Source organism: Mirounga leonina, unplaced genomic scaffold (assembly GCF_011800145.1).
Source record: "Mirounga leonina isolate KUSES-001 unplaced genomic scaffold, KU_Mleo_1.0 Mir_128, whole genome shotgun sequence".
NCBI lineage: Eukaryota > Metazoa > Chordata > Mammalia > Carnivora > Phocidae > Mirounga > Mirounga leonina.
In genome coordinates, this window is record NW_023270320.1 from 15,448,741 (window position 1) to 15,458,647 (window position 9,907).

The 9,907-nt window shown below is 41.1% G+C and overlaps 1 non-coding gene across 1 annotated transcript; it reads left to right on the forward strand.

The window, feature by feature from the left end:
• Positions 1-6,373: 6,373 nt before the first annotated feature.
• On the forward strand, positions 6,374-6,446 carry TRNAM-CAU. Its single transcript has one exon. It is a non-coding gene; the product is annotated as a tRNA-Met (tRNA).
• Positions 6,447-9,907: the final 3,461 nt, after the last annotated feature.

Sequence of the window (9,907 nt, forward strand, 5' to 3'; positions counted from 1 at the left end):
TTAAGTAGATCTATATTTTCATCTGGTACTATTTTTCTTCTGCCCAAAAGACTTTCTTTATATTTTCCTATAGTGTGGGTTTGCTGGTAAATTCTTACAGGTTTTGTCTGTCGAAAAACATCTTTGTGGCACCAAGGTGGTTCAGTGGGTTAAGCATCTGCCTTCGGCTCAGGTCATGATCCCAGGATCTGGGGATTGAGCCCCACATGGAGTTCCCTGTTCAATGGAGAGCCTGATTCTCCCTCTCCCTCTGTCCCTCCCCCCACTTATGCGCACTTGAGTCCGTGCACTCTCTCTCTTGCTCTCTATCACAAATAAATAAATAAAATCTTTAAAAAAACAAAAACATCTTTATTTCACCTTTTTTTTTCACCTTTGTTTTTGAAAGATATTCTTGCTGGGCATAAACTTCTAGTTTGACAGTTTTGTCTTTCAGTATTTTATTTTATTTTTTTAAAGATTTTATTTATTTATTTGACAGAGAGAGAGAGATAGCGAGAGCAGGAACACAAGCGGGAGGAGTGGGAGAGGGAGAAGCAGGCTTCCCGCTGAGCAGGGAGCCCCATGCAGGGCTTGACCCCAGGACCCTGGGATCATGACCTGATCCAAAGGCAGACGCTTAACGATTAAGCCACCCAGGTGCCCCTGTCTTTCAGTATTTTAAAGATATCTTCTTGCCTACGTTGTTTCTGATGAAAAATCTGCTCCCACCCTTATCTTTGTGTCTTTTTATGTAATATCTTATCCCTATCTCTGGATGCTTTAAAATTTTCCATTTATCACTGGTTTCTTTAGAAATTTGATTATGGCAGGTCTTGATGTAATTTTTTTCATGCTTATTTTGCTTGGGGGCTGGTTGAACTTGGATCTGTGGACTCATAATTTTAATTAAATTAGGAATATTTTTGGCCTTATTTTTCTTCAAATATTTGTTCCATCATCTCTCTTCTCTCTCCTTTCCTTTGGCAACTCCAATTACACATATATCAGGCCACTTGATACTCTTCATTTTTTCAGATTTTTTTCTCTTTGGGTTTTATTTTGCTTAGTTTCTATTGCCATGTTTTCAAGTTTACTAATGCCTCCTTTTTTCCTTCCTTCCTTCCTTCCTCCCTCCCTCCCTCCTTCTTCTTTCTCTTTCTTCCTTCCTTCCTTCCTTCTTCCCTCCTTCCTTCCTTTTTAAAGTGGGCTCCACAATTCAGGGCTTGAATTCACGACCATGTGATCAAGACCTGAGCTGAGATCAAGAGTTGTTTGCTGGGGCGCCTGGGTGGCTCAGTCGTTAAGCATCTGCCTTCAGCTTAGGTCATGATCCCAGGGTCCTGGGATCGAGCCCCACATCGAGCTCCCTGCTCTTCAGGAAGCCTGTTTCTCCCTCTCCCACTCCCCCTGCTTGTGTTCCCTCTCTTGCTGTGTCTCTCTCTGTCAAATAAATAAATAAAATCTTAAAAAGAAAAAAAAAGAGCTTTTTGCTCAACTGACTGAGCCACTCAGGTGCCCCTCAAGTTTACAAATGTCTTCTTATGCAAAGTCTAATCTACTATTAATCCCATCGGATTTTCATTTCAGATGTTGCAGTTTTCATCTGTCGAAGTTCAAGTTGGGTGTGCTTTTCTGGAAATATTCTTTATGTTTATACTTAACTCCTAATATCTGAAATACAGTTATAACTACTGTTTTAATAGTCTTGCCTGATAGCTAATATTCTAATATCTATTTCAGTTCTGAGTCAGTTTTGATTGATTGATTATTCTCCTCATTATGGGTTACATTCTCCTTATACTTTCACTGTCTGGCAATCCTTGATTGGATGCCAGCCATTGTGTTATTACCTTCTTTGGATGTGAGATATTTTGTTTTCCTATAGCCATTCTTGAGCTTTGCTCTGGGAAGCCATTAAATTACTTGGAAATAGTTTGAGCTCTTCAGATCTATCTTCTGATTTATGAGGTGGATCTGGGTCAGTGTTTGGTCTGGGTCTAAATATTTCCCACTACTGAGGCACTGTCATAAGTATTCTGCCCAGTGTCCTGAAAAGTCTGATTTTTTTTTCCAGGCTGACTGTAGGAACAGGCTATATTCTTGGCCCTGTGAGAGTGCTGGCTGGTTTTACCCAATCCTATCAGATTGTGTCTTCCTCAGGCATTGGGTAGTAGGAGAGTCCACCAGGCTCTGCTTGGACTCCCCCTTCTTACCCCATAGCTTGGAGACTCTCTCAAGGTAGTAAGCTGGGACAATAGTAAGGCTCTCCAAATTTGCTTCCTGTCTTTCAGAGACCAATGTCCTCCATTGCCTGATAGCCAGTGTCTTGAAAACTGTTGTGTCATATATTTTGCTTTTTGTTTGTGCATCTTTTTCTTTCAGGCAGCAGGCAAAATCTGTCCTTTCTACTCCATCTTGAATGGAATGCCTCTTTACCATGCTACTGAATGCATATTAAATGCATACTGAAACACAGTGTTTTGCTGATGGGAAAATGAGACACTGAGAAGTTAAAGGTCACAGGGACCAATCCATCCTTTAATCATGATGCTGCCTCCTGGTGGAAGAACATGTGCTTCTCACGTCTTTACAAGAGAAATTGCAATGGCATCTTTCCAACACAGCCCAATACTTGGCTCTAATTATATTTATAAATGCTAATAGGAGTTGCAATCACAATTATGCTCATCTCTCTGTTTAGAGCCAACTGTTGCAACCATTTATGGTCAGTGAGTTCAATTTATAAATTGGAATTTATTAAATCTAGCCACTTAAATATACCTCTGTTTTAGGCAGATTGCCTCTAACATTTATGACTAAAGGTATTTACTTTAAAAATGTCCTAATAAGACTTAAGCACTTAGAAAAAGTCTTTTCATCTTTATTTTTCCTTTGATGGTACAGAAAAGGAAAACATGCCTGCAGTCAGATTTTTGGTCTATTTATTAGATAACAAGGGCTCTGTGAAGCTCTTAAAAAATATTTCAGAGGATGTTTTCTTTTCTTTTTTTTAAAGATTTTACATATTTATTTGACAGGAAGATAGAGAACACAAGCAGGCAGAGCGGCAGGCAAGGGGAGAGGGAGAAGCAGGCGCTCCACTGAGCAGGGAGCCCAATGTGGGACTTGATCCCAGGACCCTGGGATCATGATCTGAGCTGAAGGCAGCCGCTCAACCAACTGAGCCACCCAGGTGCTCTGAGGATGTTTTCTGAAGAAACTGCCTAGCTCTGGCTCAGAGCCTGTATGGGAGCTGCAGAGGCATTGATTAGGAGAAAGCACATATTCTGGATCGTGGCAAACAGGAGAGTTGGCAGCCCTGTTAGGCGGTGGAAGACAATGAGGACAGGAAATTAAACACACATAAGATTTCTTTACATTTGCAGGGTGCCTGGCTGGCCCAGTAGGTAGAGCACACGAGTAAAGCACACATCTCTTGATCTCGGGGTTATAAATTCGAGCCCCATGTTGGGTGTAGAGATCACTTGAAAATAAAAAAAAAAAATAAACAAATTTCTTTATATTTTCTTTTCATACATTCATTTGGGAATCCATAAAATGTAGAAATGTTAAGTGGATTTAGAACTAGATTTAGGCAAGATTCTGAAGTGTAAATTATTCTCATTGGTAAACTGAGAACTATAACTGAGGTGGTCTTAAAAGCATTTGCTTTCTCTGAGAGTTTATGATTCTCTGATCCAGGCCTTTTGAGGCTCTAGGACCTCATGCTGGCTGGGGCTTGCTTGTGGTACCTGGCAAGACCCACCACAGGGGAGGTTGGCATTTACCAGTGTTTGATCTTCTCTCCCAGGTGTCAACATTTACCTTTTCTGTGGCCCATTTGCTCAAGGCACCATCTTCCTTGGCTAATCTGATCACCCACCACAAGGAAGTTATCACTTATATTAGAGATGAACTGTGGGGTGCAAGCAGGAGGTGTGTCCGATATTAACCAGGGTAAGGGAAGAAAACAATAGAATTCTTTTTTTTTTTTTAAATATTTTATTTATTTATTTGAGAGAAAGAGAATGAGAGAGAGCATGAGAGGGAAGAGGGTCAGAGGGAGAAGCAGACTCCCTGCTGAGCAGGGAGCCTGATGTGGGACTCGATCCCGGGACTCCAGGATCATGACCTGAGCCGAAGGTAGTCGCTTAACCAACTGAGCCACCCAGGCACCCCAACATTAGAATTCTTATTTGTATTTATTTTTATTTCATCCTTTCTTATTTACATTTTGTTTCATAATGTGCATAATATGTTAGTTACAGTACTACACATATGCCATTTAATTATATACACCTACAATAGTACATGTATCTAATATACATATATTTAATCCTAAACTTTCCCTAATTGTGTAAATCTCTTCTCTCTATGTGGTGGGTCAATGAATCTTGAGGACATCACTGTACTGTGGTTCTCTAGGCTTGCTGCGTACCTGTCACCTTGGGCTCCCCCTTGGCTGCCATCTTGGGACTTCTCATTGCTTCTTTCTTCCATTAGTGCATCTATTTCCTGGATCCCTTGTGTCCCTTTTCCTGAGTATATTTCTTCCAGTTGCTTGCCTGAAAAAAGGTAAAAGCAAGGTAAATCTTGAAAGACCTTGTATGTTTGAAAATATCGTTAGTGTAACTTCACAAGTAATTGATAATTTAGCAGGATATGGACATCACTTTCCTTCAGAAATTTGAAGGCATCGCTTATTATCTTGTAGTTTCCAGCTGCAGTTGAGAAATTCAATATTACTCTGACTCCTGATTCTTTGTATAAAACCTGTTTTATTTTTATTTTTGTATTGGAAACTGAAAAGATTTTCCCCACACATTCTCTCCAGAGTAACCATTATGCTGAATTTTAACATTGTAGCCTTTTTTTGGTGAACATTATATAGGTGAAATCACAGAATACCTACTTTTTTTGTGTCTGGCTTTTTAATTTCAACATCATATTTGTGAGATTCATCACAATACACAGCAATAATTATTCAGTCTTAGTGCCTTTTCTAACTCTATCGTATGAATAGAATGCAATTTATGTATCCCAAATGTTCATTTTGTGCATCATCTACTCTTGCTTTATGGATCTGAATATATCTTATATTAATATTAATTAAATACTTTTTTTCTTACCCGCATATAATCTTTGTTTCTTCTAACTACCTTTAAAATACAGGTTAAGTCTTTGTATTTCATTTTATATGATTTCCTCAAATGTCTGGTGATCTGTGACTTTCTGCTCATGTTTATGCATGAAGTACTAAACAGCTGATTGCTAGAACCCTGTGCTCGTGGGTGGTCTTCCTTGTAGGGTGATCTTGCTGCACTATTTTCTTAGAGGAGATTCCTGATGTTAGTACCCTTCTTTTTTTCCTCCCTCTCTTGAGCTGGTCATATTCCACAGAGAATGAACTTTTAAGCAGAAGTCCAATCCTGACTTCCAGTATTTTGGGAGCCAACTAGGGGAAAAAGCTAGAGAAGCTCTACATTGGTATGTGGGCCCATTTTCAACATGGCTCCCCACCCTCCATGGGCCTGGTCTTTCTTGTCCAGAGACCTTCTGTTTTACCCTGTAGAGAATATACTTCCAGTCTGCTCCTGGTGAAGGCAGGAGAATCTGCCTGGTGCTTGGATTTGGGGAGGCCACCTGAGGGCCTCACTATTTTTTTTTTTAACAAACTAAGTAGACCAATTTTCTATCTTTAGCTCCATCTTTACCTCCAGTTTCAGAAGTATCTGGTGCTACTCTTGAGTTTCTGGAAGCTTCTACAAAGTAAGACAGGGTTTCCATGACATTGCTTTCCATTTTCCAAGTTTTGCTATTGTCCCCTCTCTTTCTCCTTTTGTCTTTCATATTTATGTCATTCAAAATCCTTTTATTGTTATTATTTCATGAGGGCTTCAGGAAGGAGTGGCCACACGTAGGTGCACTCATTGCTCTATTTTCACTCAGAAGTCTTGTTCAATAATTTTTCAACTCAACTGTCTACACCTTGACTCTGGTTTTTCTAGAATGGATAAGTTTCCAATACCCAAGGAAGAAGTGATAGTTGTGTCAGAGTTGACAAGCGTTTAATTTTTGTTAATATTTATATGCTTATACACCTACTCTTTTAGATGGGCCTAATACATTTTGGTTCCTTTGCTTATGGCCTACAGGGAACATAATGTGGTCTTTTTGTTTTTCCAAAGTACATGTATCATGTGCTGAGTTATCTTCAAGATTACTTAGGAATCTACTGCTGCGGGAGGAGACGTGGGAAAAGAACATTTTGATGCTATTCCAAATCCACTCAATCATTGGATTCAACTACAAAGACGAGTTGATACCTTTCTCTTTAAGGAATCTGCCATTAAAGGAGGCATTATTACTCATGTCGAAGGCTAGCACCACAGCCTTCTTAGCGCAGAGGGCAGCGCGTCAGTCTCATAATCTGAAGGTCCTGAGTTCGAGCCTCAGAGAGGGCACAGCTATTTTGCTGTGCTATAAAAGGGTGTTCGAAGAAAATAATAAAAACTTTCAGCAAAGGTGCTTAGAGGCTCCCTGTGGCCAGGCAGATACAGGGATGCCCCCCACAAAGGCATCGGTGGGTAAATGTCCAATCTGCAGGCAGATCATTCAACCTCATTCAAAACAGAAGGGATGCAAGCCACAGCCAAAAGGAAGTTGTCTGCTCTCCCAAGAATTAAAAAAAAAAAAAAGTGGGAGTTTTGAACTTAAAAAAACAGCTCCAAATCTCAGGTCTGCCACTTCTTACCAGTGACCTGGAACAAAGTTTCTGTTCTGTTCTGTTTTGTTTAACTTTTAGAGGCTCATTCCTTATTTGTAAAATGGGAATAATAACACCTAACTGCCAAGGTGAGTTGAACACATGAAATGATACGGATATATTACAGTCAATGTAAGATACTTATCCCAGATTTTGGCAGGTAGTGAGTGGTCCTGTAACTGATGTTCTCAGTGTAAGGAGAGAGATGCAGAGAAGGGCACTGGGGTATTTTTCCTTTAGAAAAGGGTTACCTGCATTGCCCAGAGATGACAAGGTGTGGTATTGTTGTCCAGGAGCTGCACGTCTCTTCAAAGAGAATGACGATGCAGACACTGCAGAACCCCAGCAAAGCACCTGACGGCTGACACAGACACGCCGGCATCAGAAAGGGTCACTGAACACAAGCGCACAAACACAAATGCACACCTTGCCGGGCTGTGTGCGCAGAGTCCCTCCACTGCACGGTGTTTTCAACACCAGAACCAAGAAGGCAATGTCAAGATGAAATAAATGAAACGTTAAGGATTCTGAGTGGGGTGATTCTCTAAGCAGGGCCCCAATCTCCCACTTCACTTTTCTCCTCAGGGCCTCTTAGGGTGCAATTTCTGGTAATGTCCCTACGCTCGCCTCAACCCTCTTCTTGACTTGTCCTACGTTCCATATTTAACAAGAATGGTCACGGGCGCCTGGGTGGCTCAGTTGGTTAAGTGACTGCCTTCGGCTTAGGTCATGATCCTGGAGTCCCGGGATCGAGTCCCGCATCGGGCTCCCTGCTCGGCGGGGAGTCTGCTTCTCCCTCTGACCCTCCTCCCTCTCATGCTCTCTGTCTCTCATTCTCTCTGTCTCAAACAAATAAAATCTAAAAAAAAAAAAAAGAATGGTCACTTGGGTTTGACAGTGGATAAAAGCACGTGAGGGGATAATCTTGATATGTACCTTTCAAGGAGATAAAAATAGTGAGATAATAGATGAGCTATCTATCTCATTTTTTTTAAATAAAAAAATTTTTACTTCAAAAACTAATTAATGTACTATATGCTGGCTAATTGAACAGAATAATAAAAAAATAAAAACAAAATAAAAACAAAATCTACCAAAAAAAAAAAAAGTTGTGCCATCATGGTGATGTGTATTCTCTCTCCCCCTCTTTTTTTTTTTTCTTTTGTGGCCATATCATCATTAATTTCTGTCTGCAGAGTTCACCAAGTTCAAATTTGACCACTTTCCCCTGACCGCACCATACGTTTTCTTAGTTGTTGCTATAATTTCATTAGCTATTCTAGAGTTTGGAAGGAAATGGTTCTCCAAGAATGACTTCTCATGACAGAACTTGCAAGGTACAATTACCCTGAACTTTGAGATTGGGACGGTATATATTCCATTGGAAGACACACAACGGAATATTATCCAGTTGTGACAAAGAAGGAAGTGTTGCCATTTGCCACAACATGGATGGAACTTGAGGGCATAATGCTAAGTAAGACAAGTCAGATAGGGAAAGACAAATACTGTACGATATCACTTATATGTGGAATTTTAAAAAGGTAAACTTGGTAAAAACAAAGAGCAAAATGGTGGTTAGCAGGGGGTGGGGCTGGGGGATCCGGGGGATGTCATTTAAGTGTACAAACTTTCAACTAATAGATAAATAATTACTGGAGATCTAACACGTGGCATGGAGAATACAGTCGTCAATTACTGTATTATAAACTTCAAAGTTGCTGAGACTCTAGATCTTAATTGTTCTCACCACAAAAAAGAATAATTATGTGATGTATAGAGGTGTAGTTAATGCTACGGTGGTAATCACATTGCAATATACAAATATATAAAGTCAACACGTTGTACACCTTAAATTTACACCATGTTCTACGTCGTTTATGTCTCAATAATAATAATAATAAGATTAGGACGGAAAGAGAGAGGCTGGGCACGCGGGTGTTAGCTCCAGCCCTCTGACATCAAGAATGGTCAGTGATCTCATTGACCTGATTGAGCTGATTTTCTTTCCAACCTAGGTGGCCAAAACTGAGTACTACTGAAGAACTGCTACAGCTGGGGTCATTAAAGCAACCCATAATCAGAGATGTTCCATGAGAATGTCATAAGGAAATGGCAGGGTGAGCTGCGTCTGAATTCCCACAGTCACATTAACGCTTGCAGCAAATCAGGGTTCTCATTTCCAAGGTCTGGGCCATTTTTGCCTGGAATGTTGTCCTTTCAGATGTGGAATGCTGTGTACTATTTGCAGATGGAGCGGCATTTTAGAATTTGAAAGCTTCTGACACCTTTTAGGGTCAAGCAGGCACTCCTGGCTGATGCACATACCAGAAGACTGCAGTAAACTTGTCCTTTTGCCTGAGCACACAACCCAGAGACAATTCCTGGCAACCAAAGGCATAATGAATGGGACCCAGCTCTTCTCGTGTTGGGAAAAAAAAAAAAGAGACAGAGAGAGAGAAAGAAAAAGAAAAAGACAAAGAATTGAATCTGGGCCAGTTAATAATGCAGTCCACTGGTTTGTGCCCAAGACCTTGAATCTGAGAGGAGTGGCCTTTTCCAAAAGGTAATCTGTGCCTGATGGACATGCTTAACCTGTCCCCCGTTTGTGTTTTAAGGCTCTGTTACCTTGGAACCACCTCTTTATACCAGCAGCAACACCCCAAATTAGTCTCCATTCACAAATTACCTCTGAAGGAGCCTCCCTGGGAAAACTTAAAAGCCTATTTAACCGAAGGAGCATCTGCTGCCAAGAAGTTGGCTTGGGAGAATGGCAGTAATTAAATGATGATAATATTTAGGATCTTGCAGGTATAACAAAGGCTCCTTTCTTTGTCTCAGGTGGGGACACGTTAACACATTGCCTCTGTCTGGCAAGGGAGGCAGGCAAGGGAGGAATGCAGCCATCGTGGGGGTGTGAGAACGGGGAATTGGAGTACCGAGTGCCTGGGGATGGGGGCGGCCTTCTGAGGTCTGGAGGAGAGCTTGGTGCTGGGAAGGAGAGTGGTTTAATATTAATATTCATCAGAGATGGGCCCGTGGCATTTCAGCCTAAGATGTCTTAGAACAGGTGAGGGACGAAACAAGGCCAAGCTCTTTGTTAAATGGTTTCTTGTCTGTGGGAGGAAGGACGGGGGAGCGGGGGGGGGGGGGGCGGTG